At 37.4% G+C, this 14,277-nt stretch overlaps 1 long non-coding RNA gene across 1 annotated transcript; it reads right to left on the bottom strand.

Annotated features, from left to right (window-relative positions):
• Positions 1–1,059: 1,059 nt before the first annotated feature.
• On the bottom strand, positions 1,060–14,200 carry LOC144293508 (uncharacterized). The gene is made up of 3 exons (XR_013360730.1): positions 13,957–14,200; positions 3,720–4,042; positions 1,060–1,260 (listed from the first exon to the last, which is right to left on the bottom strand). It is a non-coding gene; the product is annotated as an uncharacterized LOC144293508 (long non-coding RNA).
• Between the last annotated feature and the right edge of the window lie 77 nt (positions 14,201–14,277).

Genomic DNA, 14,277 nt, shown 5'->3' with positions numbered 1-14,277 from the left:
ACCACTGAGCCACCCAGGCGTTCCTTTTTTTTTTTTTTTTCATTTTCTTCTTAATTTTAGGAAATTCGTTATATAAATGCCATAGTTTATTTTGGGAAGCATCAACAAAACATGATTTTTGAAATAAAATAGGAAAAGAAATAAGAACTTCACCGGTGTGTTAGTTGATCCAATATTATTTCCTTAGATTATAGTCTTGAATAGTGTTTGTACATGGCAAAGCTTAAACATCATGATTGTATTTCTTTAAAGAGCTACCCCCAGCAGGATACATGAACAGTAGAAAAATTGAGGAGCAAGAGGGGTGCTTGGGTGGCTCAGTCAGTTAAGTGTCCAACTCTTGATTCCAACTCAGGTCATGATCTCAGGGTTATGGGATTGAGCCCCGTCATCCATGCTGAGCGTGGAGCCTGGTTAAGATTCTCTCTCTGCTCCACTCCTCTGCTCACACTCTTTCTCTCTCTCCCTCTCCCTCTCTCCAAAAACATAAATAAATAAAAATAAAATAAAATTTAGGACCAAGATATTTGATCATAATTGTATTCTTAACTCTCACATGGAGCAATGTTGAAATATGCTAATGATATTTCATAATAGTATGTTGGTTAAATTAAGAAAAGTATCTGGCCAAGCAACATTTCGTTTTGTGCAATTTAGTTTTTTCCTAATAAATACTGTTCTGCTCTACTTGAATGGAAAACCTGTACTACTATTTGCAAAACATTTTGTTTTTCTTTCAAATGAAAGACAGGGAAAAAACAAGGGAAAAAAATTAGGCAGCAAACAAAAAAAGCAACCTTTGGTGCTAACCAGAAAATGGTGTGCGTGACAGGATACGTACAGCTGTCAATAGGTTTTTTTGCCACCAGGATGAGCCTTGGGTGCCAGTCCCTGAAGATTAGATCTGTTCAATATGTGGACACACAGGCAGGTTGCATGAGTGACCCTGATTGCCATAGTATTGCCTTAGTTTACAATATTAATAATAACTATATTATTATAACTATAACTATAACTATAATCAAAGTCAGTTGCAATAGACTTTTAAACTTAGCATCACAGCCTAGAACTCTTTAATTCACAGTGTACAGAATGTCGTTCTATGATTTGTAGTCAACATTACCAGTTACAGTGATTCTAGTGCACAGCCATCCCAGAGATCAATTCATTCAGGTCTGCTTATCGAAACAATATGTGATCATCTGTGAGAGACAGGAGAGATTTCATACTCTCAATCTGGAAAACGTTCTTCCCCAGAACCTAGGAACAGAGACAGATACTTGGCTTGATGGTGCATAAATAACATTGGAAAACATAATCACCAAGAAAAAAATATCAACATGTTATATATATATTTTTTTCAACATCTATCAGGCATTTTTCGGATACAGACACTATCACTTGTATCTGAAAATCTAGACCTGAGATTCTTGTATCTAATATTGAAAACCAAAGTCCTATTTCATGGCTTTGAATCTGTACGTTTTTCAGAAAACAAGAACTGCCCATGTTCCCTCATCTATCCTACAGGTGACTGGAATCCCTCATGGATCCCACTTAGCTAGACACAGTCCAGTATTGTGCTAAAAATATGGGTCTGTCACTGGTGTAATTCCAGGTAAATTACATTTTTACTTTGTGCCTATTCTTCAAATATGTACTTGTAACGATGTTAACTCTAGTATAATGCCTGTTTCACAGGATTCTATAAGGATGAAATGAGCAAATACTTAAAAAGCATTGGCCACATGTCTCATAAAAGCTTGTTCCATAGGCATTAAGTATTATGATTAATATGTTTGAACAAGAAAATATTAGTTCCTCTTTATTAGTTGTATTCTTTCCACAAAACTTCTTTTTTTTTTAATTTTTTTTTATTTATTTATGATAGTCACAGAGAGAGAGAGAGAGAGAGGCAGAGACACAGGCAGAGGGAGAAGCAGGCTCCATGCACTGGGAGCCCAATGTGGGATTCGATCCCAGGTCTCCAGGATCGCGCCCTAGGCCGAAGGCAGGCGCCAAACCGCTGCGCCACCTAGGGATCCCTCTTTCCACAAAACTTCTGATTCCTAAGTAACAGTCTCTTAAAGAAATAGGCCTATCTGTGAAATGTTTTACCTAAATTAAAGAGTTTGAAATAAGAATAAATGGAGCCAAGATAACATTTCAGGTAAAAGATGTCAAAAAGCAGTGTTGTGATATGTTTTAAGTAATTTAACTTTTAAGAAAAAATCAATTTACCTTTCTGTTTTTAAGTGCAATACTTAAAGCATTAACACTTCTCTTTTCAGGAGATTAACTCATAGTAAGCAGTTTAGAATGCCCAATAAACTACTCATTTAGTGTATATTTATTAGCGTGACCTTAACTTTACATTATAACTAAGCAAACGTGCCTGTTCCTGAAAACCCCTAATATAGGAAGAGCATGCACTGTCAAGTCTTTTTTGAAAAGGCAATCAGAATAACTGAGGAACTCTTTCTGGATGATACAGTCCAAATGCAGAAATGCATTAGAATATCCTCTGCATATTCCATAGCTTAATGACCAATCTCATCTCCATTCAATGTTTTCCAACTCCTTGTGCATAAAAGGACAGAAGTAACTCTAAGTTCATCTTTCCTACAAACTTGAAACACCTGTGCAGATTACAAGGGCTACGGGGAATGCAAATGTAGTGTGTTACCCAAGTGACACATTAGCCCATTAACACAGATGTTCACAGCTCTACCTTTGGGAGGCCTGCCAATTACAAATCAGCAAAACATGTGAAATTTTTTTAGAGCAGAAGCACCCCAAATCCAGCAATTACTAACAGTAGATAAAGTTGACCATACAAAGCTGCATGGTAAAGAGAATGAGGCATCTTCCTTATAAACAAATGTGTTGGGTGCGGATAACATATTAGTGAAGTTCTCATTTGACTCTTTCTTTTGGGATAACGACTGTCTTGGGCCTTGGGAAACAGAAGAATCAAATGTGACCACGCCTGATGGAAAATGCCATAGTGACTTCTTTACCCAGCAATTAAAAGCCTCATGTTACACAGAAAATTGTTTATTAAAAGAACCCCCTCCATTTCATGTTCTTCATTTACAGATAAGTCACTTCCCTTGATGACAATGTTAACTTTGCACTTTATATTAGATTTAAAGATATGTTGTTACATTTAATAAACAAATATCTCATAATTAATTTCAGAATGGGAGTTTTGAGTCATTTTCAGCAGCCACAATAGTGGTGGTGGTGGTGTTTTACTAATCGATTTGTATGTGCCTGGTGTTTAACTAGTTACCTCAGTTCCAAACATCTTTCTTTTAAGGACCAGGTTTGAATTAGGGACTTTTTGGTGATCTTACACATAATGCTTTTAGGTTTCTTACACTGTCAACCCAATATCTTTTTAAATGAATTATGACAGGGAATTCATATATTAAACTAAGTGACGAACTGAGATGTTTTACCCCAGTGTCAGGTTGGGGGTTCCTTCTCTTCTGAGCTCAACCCCACTCATCCCTGTCCCTTCTTCTATTTCCTTGAGTATGGCAATGAACTGAAAGGATTCAAGTTGGCAACCTGCTCCCTTCTGATTAGCTCAAAATGGGTTCCCCGTCATTATTTTCCTTGTTTGACAGACAATCTATTCAATTCCAGGATTGTGATAATGATGTTTTCTCTTACAGAGCTATTGTGCTACTTAATTAATGTTTATTACATACTTGGAGATCCTTGGATGGCAAATGATATTCTAGAGCCAAGTACATTATTATTTCAATAAAATTAATGCCAAGATGAATCATAATGTGGAAGGTGATGGCCTGGAAATTGTTTCCTATCACCAACTGGAAAGGATATATTTGTTTGGCAGCTTTCTAAGTACAGTATAAACAGGTGGCCATCCACAAGCTGATGTATAGAAGGGAAATAGTTCATCCAGATAATTTAGATTTTAATTGAATTCTTTACAAAGTATATGAAGTTTGAGTTTCTTTTGCAGGGAGGAGATTTTGATCAATTACTTTATTAAAGAGCCAATAGAGACCTATAAAGAAAAAAATAATAAAACACAAATTAGATTTAACCAAAAAATGTTTACTTTAGCATAGTGAAAAAGTATGAGCTTGGAGTTAAGTAAGATGGACTTAAATCCAGTGTCTGTCAATGTTGGAATTCCATGACACACAGATTAGATCTGTCTTGTTCACTGCCATTTTCCTGATCCTTGTTTCTACCTTATTCATATTTCTTCTTAATTAAATGTTCTGGTTTTTGATAGAGTCAAAAAGATAGATTCACCAGTCTTTCCCTCTAGGCTTTGTAGTTTTTATATCTTTCATTAAAAAGTCTTCCCTTCAGGTACCTGGGTGGCTTAGTAGGTAGAGCATGTGACTCTTGACTATTGATCTCAGGGTTGTGGGTTCAAGGCCCACCCTGGGCATAGAGCTTACGAAAGAAAGAAAGAAAGAAAGAAAGAAAGAAAGAAAGAAAGAAAGAAAAGAAAGCAAAGAAAAGAAAGAAAGAAAAGAAGAAAGGAAGGAAGTCTTCCCTTATTTGAAGTATTTAAAATAAGTTCCTATATTTTATTCTATAGGTTTTACTTTTTATATATAATCCATTACTCTGTGGATTGCATTGCATTATTTTGGAGTAAAAATTATAAAAAGTAGGAAAAGCATTAACAATCTAATTTGAATTTTAAAAATAAAAGATTTGGGGCACCTGTGTAACTTTTGATTTCAGTTCAGGTCATGATCTCAGGGTCATGAGATTGAGCCCCATGTTAGGCTCCAAGCTCAGCATGGAGTCCTGCTTGAGATTCTCTCTTTTCTTCTCCCTCAGCTCTTATCTACCACACGCCTCTCTAAAATAAATCTTTAAATCAATAAATAGAAATAACAGATGTATTTGGGAATAATTAACATACGAAGACACTGTCTTCTAATAATGAATTTTAGTATACATTTTTATTTATTTTGTTTTTTTCCCCAATAAAGTCCTATACTTATTTTGTTAAGAGTTGTTATAGTTTCCTGTACTAATGCCATAAGTGGTATATGTTTTAAAAAGCAATTTAAATATCTGGTTAAATGTCCTGAAGTTGGAAGTGCACATCAAGAAATATCTATATTTTTATCTAACAAGTGCCTTTAAATAAATCGTTTAATCTTCCTCCCCTGCTGTGAAGGACCACTAAGATAGAAGCCATCGCTCTCAGAATATTTGAGTTACAGAAACAAATTTTATCTCAGTAATTATAACCCACTTTGAGGTATTAAAATGATGGCTCCAGTGTAGAATCCAATTTAAAATTTAAATCTCCCTTCAAGTTCATAGATTTTCCTTCTCCCTAGTTCAGGGCTGACTTAGGCCTAGGAGACCTGACAGAGAAGATTCTTTCCCTGTCTCTTCTCATTCATTTCCCAACCTCTCTACAATTTCTGGGTTCCCCTCCCTTGTCCAATGTAAGTGTGGTGTCAAAGCAAAGACTGCCCTGCACAAAGCTGAACAGACAAGGAGGATTTATTGCAGAATCTCGCAGTAGGCCAGAGAGGCCAGAGCTCAGTCTGAGCTCAGAGAGTTTTTAAAAGCTGGAGTGGGGAGGAGTCTTAGGCCACCTGTGTTTGCTAATTGGCTTTACCCACTGGAAAAAATAACTTTTTCTTATCGTTACAGCAGGAAGTAGTTTTACAACATGGAGCAAGGCTCCCACCAGAGTTTGGTTCCTTTTTGTTGTTGTTGTTATGTCACTTTCATTTCTTTTATTTATTTATTTATTTATTTATTTATTTATTTATTTATTTATTTATAAATTTATTTTTTTATTGGTGTTCAATTTGCCAACTTATAGAATAACACCCAGTGCTCATCCCATCAAGTGCCCACCTCAGTGCCTGTCACCCAGTCACCCCCACCCCCCTCCCACCTCCCCTTCCACCACCCCTAGTTTGTTTCTCAGAGTTAGAAGTCAGAGTTTGGTTCCTGATAGGTACTCTGTCTTCCTCGAGGAGCACATTTCGAAGGATGGCTCTCAATCCTCCAGACAGGCATTTTAGGTTGTGACACTGGCAAGAGGCTTTTAAAAAGATTTACATGTTAACAGGACAGAGAAAGAATTTATAAATACACATTTTTCTAAAGTGAATGTTCTGAGGAAAGAAAGGTCAGGGCCTCCAGTGAGGGAGGCTGTCTGAAGTTTAGTTGAGCCAAGGGGAAGGTGAAGGCTGTCTTTGCACATTGTTGTCCTCTGTCTCATCTAAGCCAAAATTTAGAGGCAACAGGAAGCTCCTTTTTCATCTCTAATGTCTTCTAATTGTTTACGTAGGCATTTCCGAATACAATTAATTTTGTAAATTGATTTTTAAGAACTTTTACCTAGGGAATGAATTTTATAAAGGAATTGTTTCCCCTTTATTATAGGTTTGGAAATAAAGTACCGATTTATAAATATAGTCAAAGGTAATGTTGTTTTCATTCTGTATGTTTTTTTCTTTTAGTTAGTTATTCATTTTCATCTCATAATGACAGAAATTCACTGACACTTTTTTTCTAGTACTTTTGAAATGTTATCTTTTATATTTAAATATTTAGTGCCTCGGAATTAATGTTAGTGAATTCTGTGTCACAGGGTTCTAGTAATTGTCCTCATTTGTGATGTATTAGAATTACCAATAACATAGTGTTATGCTAGGATTTGCTCTTTGGCATAATTCTCTATCTATAATGATGGTTACCATAGACTCTGGAGATGGAGTACTCAGGTTCAAGATCCAGCTTTTTTGCCTTTGTTCCTATATCCTTAGTGGATATTTAACCTCTTAGCACCTAGTTTACTCATCTGTAAAGTTGAGATAAAAATAGTGCAATGGTAGGAAAAATTGTGATGATGTTCCCCCCAAGAGTCTCACCTTCTGGTTATTCCATCAAATGCTAACCTAGGTATCACTGTCTTGGGACTTTGCAGATAGAATTAAGGTTACTTATCAGCTGACATTAAGATAGAGAGGTTATCTTGAATTACACAGGTGAGCTCAAAAGTAGTTGCATGAGCCCTTAGATGCAGAAGAGGAAGAAAGAAGGAAGGAGGCAGCCAGAGATGCTTGTGTAAAGTAGAAGCAGGAGAGAGATTCCGTGTGTGAGAAGGACTTATCCCACAGTTGCTGACTGAACACATGTCAAGGAATGTGTGCAGCCACTAAAAGCTGAAAATGGTACTTGGTAGAGAGCCAGCAGGGAAATGGGGACCTCAGTCCTACAACCACAGGAAGTTAATTCAGCCAACATCTAAATGAGTTTAGAGGGTGATTCTTCCCTGAAGCCACCATTAAGGAATACAGCCCTGAGACACCTTGATTTTAGACTGGCAAAAATTGAACAACTAACCTACAGAAACTATGAATAGTAGGTTTGTTGTTTTAAGGCCCTAAATTTGAGGTGATTTGTCATGGCAGTGAGGGGGTTCAGGAAACACCCCACTCCACCTCCCGCTGGAATGTGCCTCTTTGTCATGTGGATTGTTTTGAGCTGAAGGCACGTGAGAGCCTTTGGGTTTAAGAGAAAGTTTTGTCCCTCCCTTAACCACACAGAAGAATCTAAATTGAGGGTCTTTCCCAAAATAAGGGCTATTAACAGAGATAATTTTTATCTGAGACCCATTTGTATAGTAGGGCAAACATCTCATTACCAAACATCTGTTCTCCGTATCACCCTGTGAAATGCATTCCTTTCCTCTGAACTCTCAGGCCCCTACCCCTTCTCCTTAATTCAGAGTGATGTATATCCCTCATTTTATCTGTCTTTGGAATTTCCATATCTATACTAAATGTAATTGTCTCCTGTTAATCTCTCATTTCAATTGGATTCTTAATCCAATTCTAGGACCTTTGAGGGGACAGGAATTCTTGCTCCTCCACAGCAATAATGGACAATGAACACAAGCACATAAGTGAAAGAATTATCATGCAAAAAAAAAAAAAAAAGAATTATCATGCATATTAAACAAGTTCACTTGTGTTAAACACTAGGATAGTACCTAGCAGGAATTAAGTGATAAATTCTGACTTTCATTAAACTACTCCATATATTATTTCATTCTTGCACATCAGGTCTTATGTACTATATTGTTAGAATGCATATCAATAATTTGGTATAAAATATACTCATATTGGGTTTTCATATATAGTTTTTAACAATTTTTTTTTAATTTTTATTTATTTATGATAGTCACAGAGAGAGAAAGAGAGGCAGAGACACAGGCAGAGAGAAGCAGTCTCCATGCACCGGGAGCCCGACGTGGGAATCGATCCTGGGTCTCCAGGATCACGCCCTAGGCCAAAGGCAGGCGCCAAACCGCTGCGCCACCCAGGGATCCCTCATATATAGTTTTTAAATATGTTCTCAGATAGCCTTACTCATTTATCATTCCTCATTTTTTCAAATTTAAATCACCATTGGCATTTTTATTAGAAATACTTTAACATGTATACAACTGATTCTACTTTCTGTTTGATTCTATTTATAAAAATAAAAGTTTTTAGCCAGACTGTTGTAATTGAACACTTATTACTATGTGCTCTCTCAAGAATTATTTTTGTAATTTCTCTTACTCTTACATTCATTTATATTATTTAGATCAGTTTTTCTTTTATTTTCAAGGATACATGTTACCCTTTAGTCGCATTTCATTCCCTGTTCTTTATACCTGTTATTTATTGTTGCATTATCAATAGCCTATATTTAATGTTCTTCTATTTTAAATATTTGTCTTTATTCTTTGGATTATAAGGGACATTCCTACAGTTCTCATTAGTAGGACTAATTAAATTTTATATTGTTTTCATTAAAAAATAGGTCAAGTTTTACAAATGTTAAATTGTCTTATAATATTTTCATATCCCAGTGAGAGTGTCCCTCCCCTCCTCCCCACCTCTGCATGCTTTGTTACTGTCACTTACATTTTTCACTTGAGTTAATTGTTATCTCATCTCTTATCTATTTTATATGGTCAATATTTTCTTAAATTTTTAGGAGAACTCAATTATATTTTTCATATTTTTCTTCACTGCTATTTTACTTGTTATGTTGACTTTTTCTCATTGGCTTTATTAAGAAGTTCAGATGTTCTTTGTTTCCCAGTCATTAAATGGGGAGAGCTCCGACTTGGCTCACGTTTTGACATAAACAGAATAGGTAAATTATTTCTGCTCTTCTAATTCTTCAAGTCAGAAATGAATCTGGATTGTAAAATGTGTCCCCAACTAGTATTCTACTGAAATGAAAGGGGGGGGAAAAGAAATGAAAGGGCTTTCCTTTTTTTTAATGACAGGAATTTATTACTGGAATATTTGAAACAGTTCCTTCCTTTTCAGAAACAGTGCATGAGCATCTGTAATCCATTACACACCAACACTCCAGCTTTTTCTATCTCTGTCCTCCCTGTGATGAACCTCACATCTTAAGGTCTAACAGGTCACTGGATGTCCAGTGCAGCCCTGAAATGGAAATGGAAATGAATGAGAACTAGAGCATCCAATGTGGTTCACATTCTTGGAAAAACAAAACAAAACAAAATTTAAAAAAACAGAGGCTACTCCTGTAAGGTGTATGGATGTAAGTTTTGGCAAGAAAATGGAACATATATTTCTCCTTTCTGGTCTGGGAAGACTTGTTTTCTCTGGGATTGGATGGAAATCTGCCATCATATTCTCAACACCTTTCATTTTTTTGTGTTAAGGTCCTGTCTCTGCTATGGTTGGTGACAATTTCTTTGGGACCTGGGAAACTCTTGACCAGAGGTTCAGGTTTTAGTAGTTTGTATTTGTTTTTGTTTCAATTGTTTTTAAGAAGGGAAGAGAGAGAGTGAGCATGTGCATGCACATGCAGGGGAGAGGGACAGGGAGAGAATCGTAAGCAGGCTCCCTGCCGGCGTGGAGACCTACACAGCTAGATCCTACCACCCTGAGATCATGACCTGAGTGAAATCAAGAGTCAATCTTTAATGGACTGAGCCACCCAGGCACCCCCAGTTTTTAGTAGTTTTATAACATTGCATCTTTTTTCTGTGTTTTCATGAGTATTTCATGAGAAATAGGGAACTCAGCAGCCCTTGTTGGAAGTCATTATTTCAAACTGTAGAATTTCTTTATTTTTGCTGTATATTTCATTAAAGCAACTGGTACTAGAAAATCATCTAAGATTTTGGCAATAGATTGACTTTGGCTTTTCCTTGTAAAGATAAAATTTGGGTACTATTCTGTATTTTCTCAGATACTTGAAATATTTTGTGAAAACTAGGCAATGAAATGTCTGGTGACTTCTTAAATTCTGACTTTTACTTTGGATTTTTTATGAACACAAAATAAGCCAACTCAGCTTTCCATATTTTTTCAAATTATTTGGTCATAGCAGAGAAGATATTTTTACAATACTGTTTAGTCACACTTCTCAGGGGAGAAGTTCTCTATAGTTCTGTGTCAGTAGTAAACCAGCATAAGCCAACAGATAATGATGTGACTACCCCAGGGCAATGCAACCACAGAAAAGAATTCTCTATGTATGTGGACTGGAAGACTACATTTAGACAGTTATTAAACTCATTTATTAAACTCATTTTGAACAGTTGACATCATGAAATCTCAAATGTTTTGAGCTGTTTTAAGTAGGTCACAAAACTGTGTCTCACCCAACTTCTCCATTCCTATTATTGTTTTTCCATCTTACTCTTTTGAAAATAACTGACTTTCATGCAACCCTTTATCTTTTTTAAAAGCTGAAAGAGGGCCTTTATAAGCAGTGGAGTAGGAAAAAAAAAGGAAAGAAAAAGCTTCAAAGGAAAACTGAAGCACAACTTGAAACTGTGTCACAGGGCTGGGAGCTGCTGAAACACGCAAAAAATGTTTTCAGACTTAAGGCAAGCTGCCTGAACAGAGCATGACTTCTCCAGTAACTTCTTTGGAGGGTTATAGGCAGCAATGCCTTCACTGAATCACAGCTTTGAACCCCCGTTGAGGAGGTGTCTCTCCTTTCGATCAGTGTTAACGGGGGTTGACAACAAGCTGGCTAGCTTTTGAATCATTCCACTAAGGTTGTCCTGTTTGTGTATCTGTACTCCTGTCCTGGCCCTGTTCCTTTTTCTAGAATCATGAAACAAAGGAAGGAGAAAAGAGAATATATCAAGGTTTTTGATGGAAGAAACCATTCAGTGCTATCCTCTTCTCTTTCCTCAACTTGGACCCAGTCCAAGTCACAACCACAATATTTAGATGTGAAATGTCATTGATAATGTGAAAAAAATATGCTGTAGTCATATAAACAGCACACTCAGTAGAGTTCTCTCATGTTTGCAGGGCATGATCTTTATCTATTCATAAACAACAGATTACTGATTGCTTTAGACAACAACCACCTGAATATGCCTCACTGTTTTGTAAGGTATGAATATGGGCACACCTCCTGGGTGGTTTTCCTGTTTCATGCCCTAGCAATGCCCCAGTGGTAGTATCTGGCTGGTGGTTAGATGGATCTGGATGGTTCAGGATGGCTTCACTCCTCTGTCTGGCATGTAGGGGAGGAAAGACTGAAGGCTGAGCTCAGAACCCCTCTTCCATATAATTTTAGGGCCTCCCTAGATGGTCTTCCCAGCTAAGTAGTTGGACATTTGGACATCTTTTATGGTAACTCAGGCTCCAAAAGGCTAAGATGGAAGTTGCTACATGTTTTAGAGTGTGAGCACAGACCTCTATTGATCAAAGCAGTTTTGAGCCAACCCAGATTCAAAGGAAGTAAGAATAGACTCCAACTTTCCCTGAAAAAGAAAATTAAAAAATGTGTGGCATTCTTTTATACACCTCAGGACATGATACATATTCGGTGCTTAATACCAACATATGGAATATTTCATGTCCTTCACTTCACTTCCATCTGTGCATTCGACTCAATTCAGCACTGGGCAGACAAGAATTCACATTCAAATTTAGTGACCCCGTATTCCCTGTTCTGTGTACACATGTGCATGCGAGCCGGTCGCTGGCCCTGGCCCTTCTCTTTGTTCCTCTCTCTCCATGTCATCTGTGTTAGAGTGAATTTGAGCAGCTAGCCTGACTTCCAAAACATTTTAAAGTGTTGTGTGGTAAGAGGTGAGGAAGATAATTTCTCTCCAGGAAACAATATGGCACAAGTGCCATATATTCAGCAGTGGGTCAACCAAGTGTTACTTCAGGATTATAAATGAGAAACAAATTGCCAGTGGATGATGAACTGAGGCCTGACCTCTCCAAGCCCATTGTGGGCTTTCTCCTCGACAGAGCATATTGACGGGAAGGACAACAAAACCAGAGCTAGTGAAATTGGAAGTGATAGGACGTCACATGGGGGTGGGGATAGCCAGGTTTTCTTATTTGTTTTCCTGACTATAATCGAATACAATTATGTGACAGAAAGACCAAGGGAGGGAGGGAGGTGGGCAAGGAAGGAGACAAGAAGGGGAAAGCTGAAAGCAGGGTTGGGGTGGGGGAGATGAAAGATACAGAAGATGAAAAATTGCTGGAGGAAAAAAACGGTTCTCCTAGTTAATTTCTTCAGCTCAGACCCAAATTAACTGTGTCCTACCAAGTATCCCTCAATACAAAATAAGCTTTATTTCTGTGCTGGCTATCCCTAAGTAAAATATTTTGAGCTGTTATAACTATTAGAAGGCAAGAATTGTTTCTTTTGTTTGCTTATTCCATGGCCTTTTCAGTATCTGACACAGTATGGTAGGAACTGTGTATATAATAAAACCAGGTTACATGAAAGAAAATATGACCGAATCTAAACATGCAACCAGATTAAGATATAATGAATGGATCACATGTACTGGCTTTATTGTTACATTAAACGCACCAATATACATCACCTTTGTAGATATGATCTAAGTAAAATTATTGAAATAATTAGATATTTGTGAATGGCCATAAGGTCCGTTTACACTTTTTTTTTTTTTTAAGGCTTTATCTATTTATTCATGAGAGACAGAGAGAGACAGAGACACTGGCAGAGAGAGAAGCAGGCTCCATGCAGGGAGCCTGACATGGGACTTGATCAGGGTCACACCCTGAGCTGAAGGCAGACGCTCAACTGCTGAACCACCCAGGAACTTCTTTTACATAAAAAAATAAATCTTAACCATTCTATCAATACCACCCAATTATATACTCATTTGCTTTTTTTTTTTTTTATGGTCCCTCTTCCCCCATTAAAATACCATCCACAAGAATGAGGATTTTGTTTTGTTGATCATTATTTCCTAAGCAGTTAGAACTCTTTCCCAATGAAAGGTGCTCCATGAATATTGGATGAATAAACAGACACAATATAATAGTTACAAAGTCGAGAGGGCAGATGCTATCGATGAGCCAGCATGTCTGCCTTGGGCCATCTGAGGCCACTGGTAGCTAGAGACAGTTTGCAGCATTTCTTAATCAGAAGCCCTGGTCTGTCTCCCTTCTCTGCCTGAGAGCTTTCTCCACCACTAAGGGAGCTTGCTCTCCACCATCAGATGCAATTCTGTAGCTTATCGCCCTTGTGAGCAATGCTCCCCCTGGGGCAGGATGAGAGTTAACAGGAGAGTGCGAGAGTTGGCCTGCTTCCAGTAGGTAAGAGAGTCCTGGGGTGAGTTTCACAGTGCTGCTCAGAGGGCCCTACGGCCAGGCAGGATGGTGCCGTCCTTGCTCTTAGGAGCAACTTCCTCATGAATACATTCACTGTGGGCTCTTCTCTGTCCCACTCTCCTCTCTCTCTACTTGGGTTTCTCAGGACTACACTTTGGAGAACCCAAACTATGGACACTTAAAAGTCATTAACGAGCAAGTGTGTAATGATTAAACTTTTTTATTTTGTTATTTGTCTGAATCAAGGGGAAAAAAAACAACAAATTCAGGAGTCATTAAAATTATGCATCAAAACAACTCAGTCAATACTTACAAAGTACTAATAGATTTCAGGCAGGTTTTGTCCAGGAGTGTGTATTCATCCTTATGCTTTATGCCAGTGCCTACATCCCTGCCACTCCTAAGTACCTTTCTAGGTTTAAGTTGTAGAAAAGAACTCATCTTAAGTAAAGCATAGATAATCTTATTTCATGTTTAACAGTTATTTTTCCTGGAACTTCAAAAATTACAGTTCTTTTTTTAATTTATTCATTTATTGGATAGAGAGAGAGAATGAGCACAAGCAGGGGGCAGGCAGGGGGAGAAGTAGAAGCAGGTACCCTGAGAAAGAGGGAGCTTGACATGGAACTCGATC

The sequence above is a fragment of the Canis aureus genome, chromosome 21 (assembly GCF_053574225.1).
Source record: "Canis aureus isolate CA01 chromosome 21, VMU_Caureus_v.1.0, whole genome shotgun sequence".
Lineage (NCBI taxonomy): Eukaryota > Metazoa > Chordata > Mammalia > Carnivora > Canidae > Canis > Canis aureus.
This window is presented reverse-complemented; position numbering and strand designations above follow the sequence as displayed.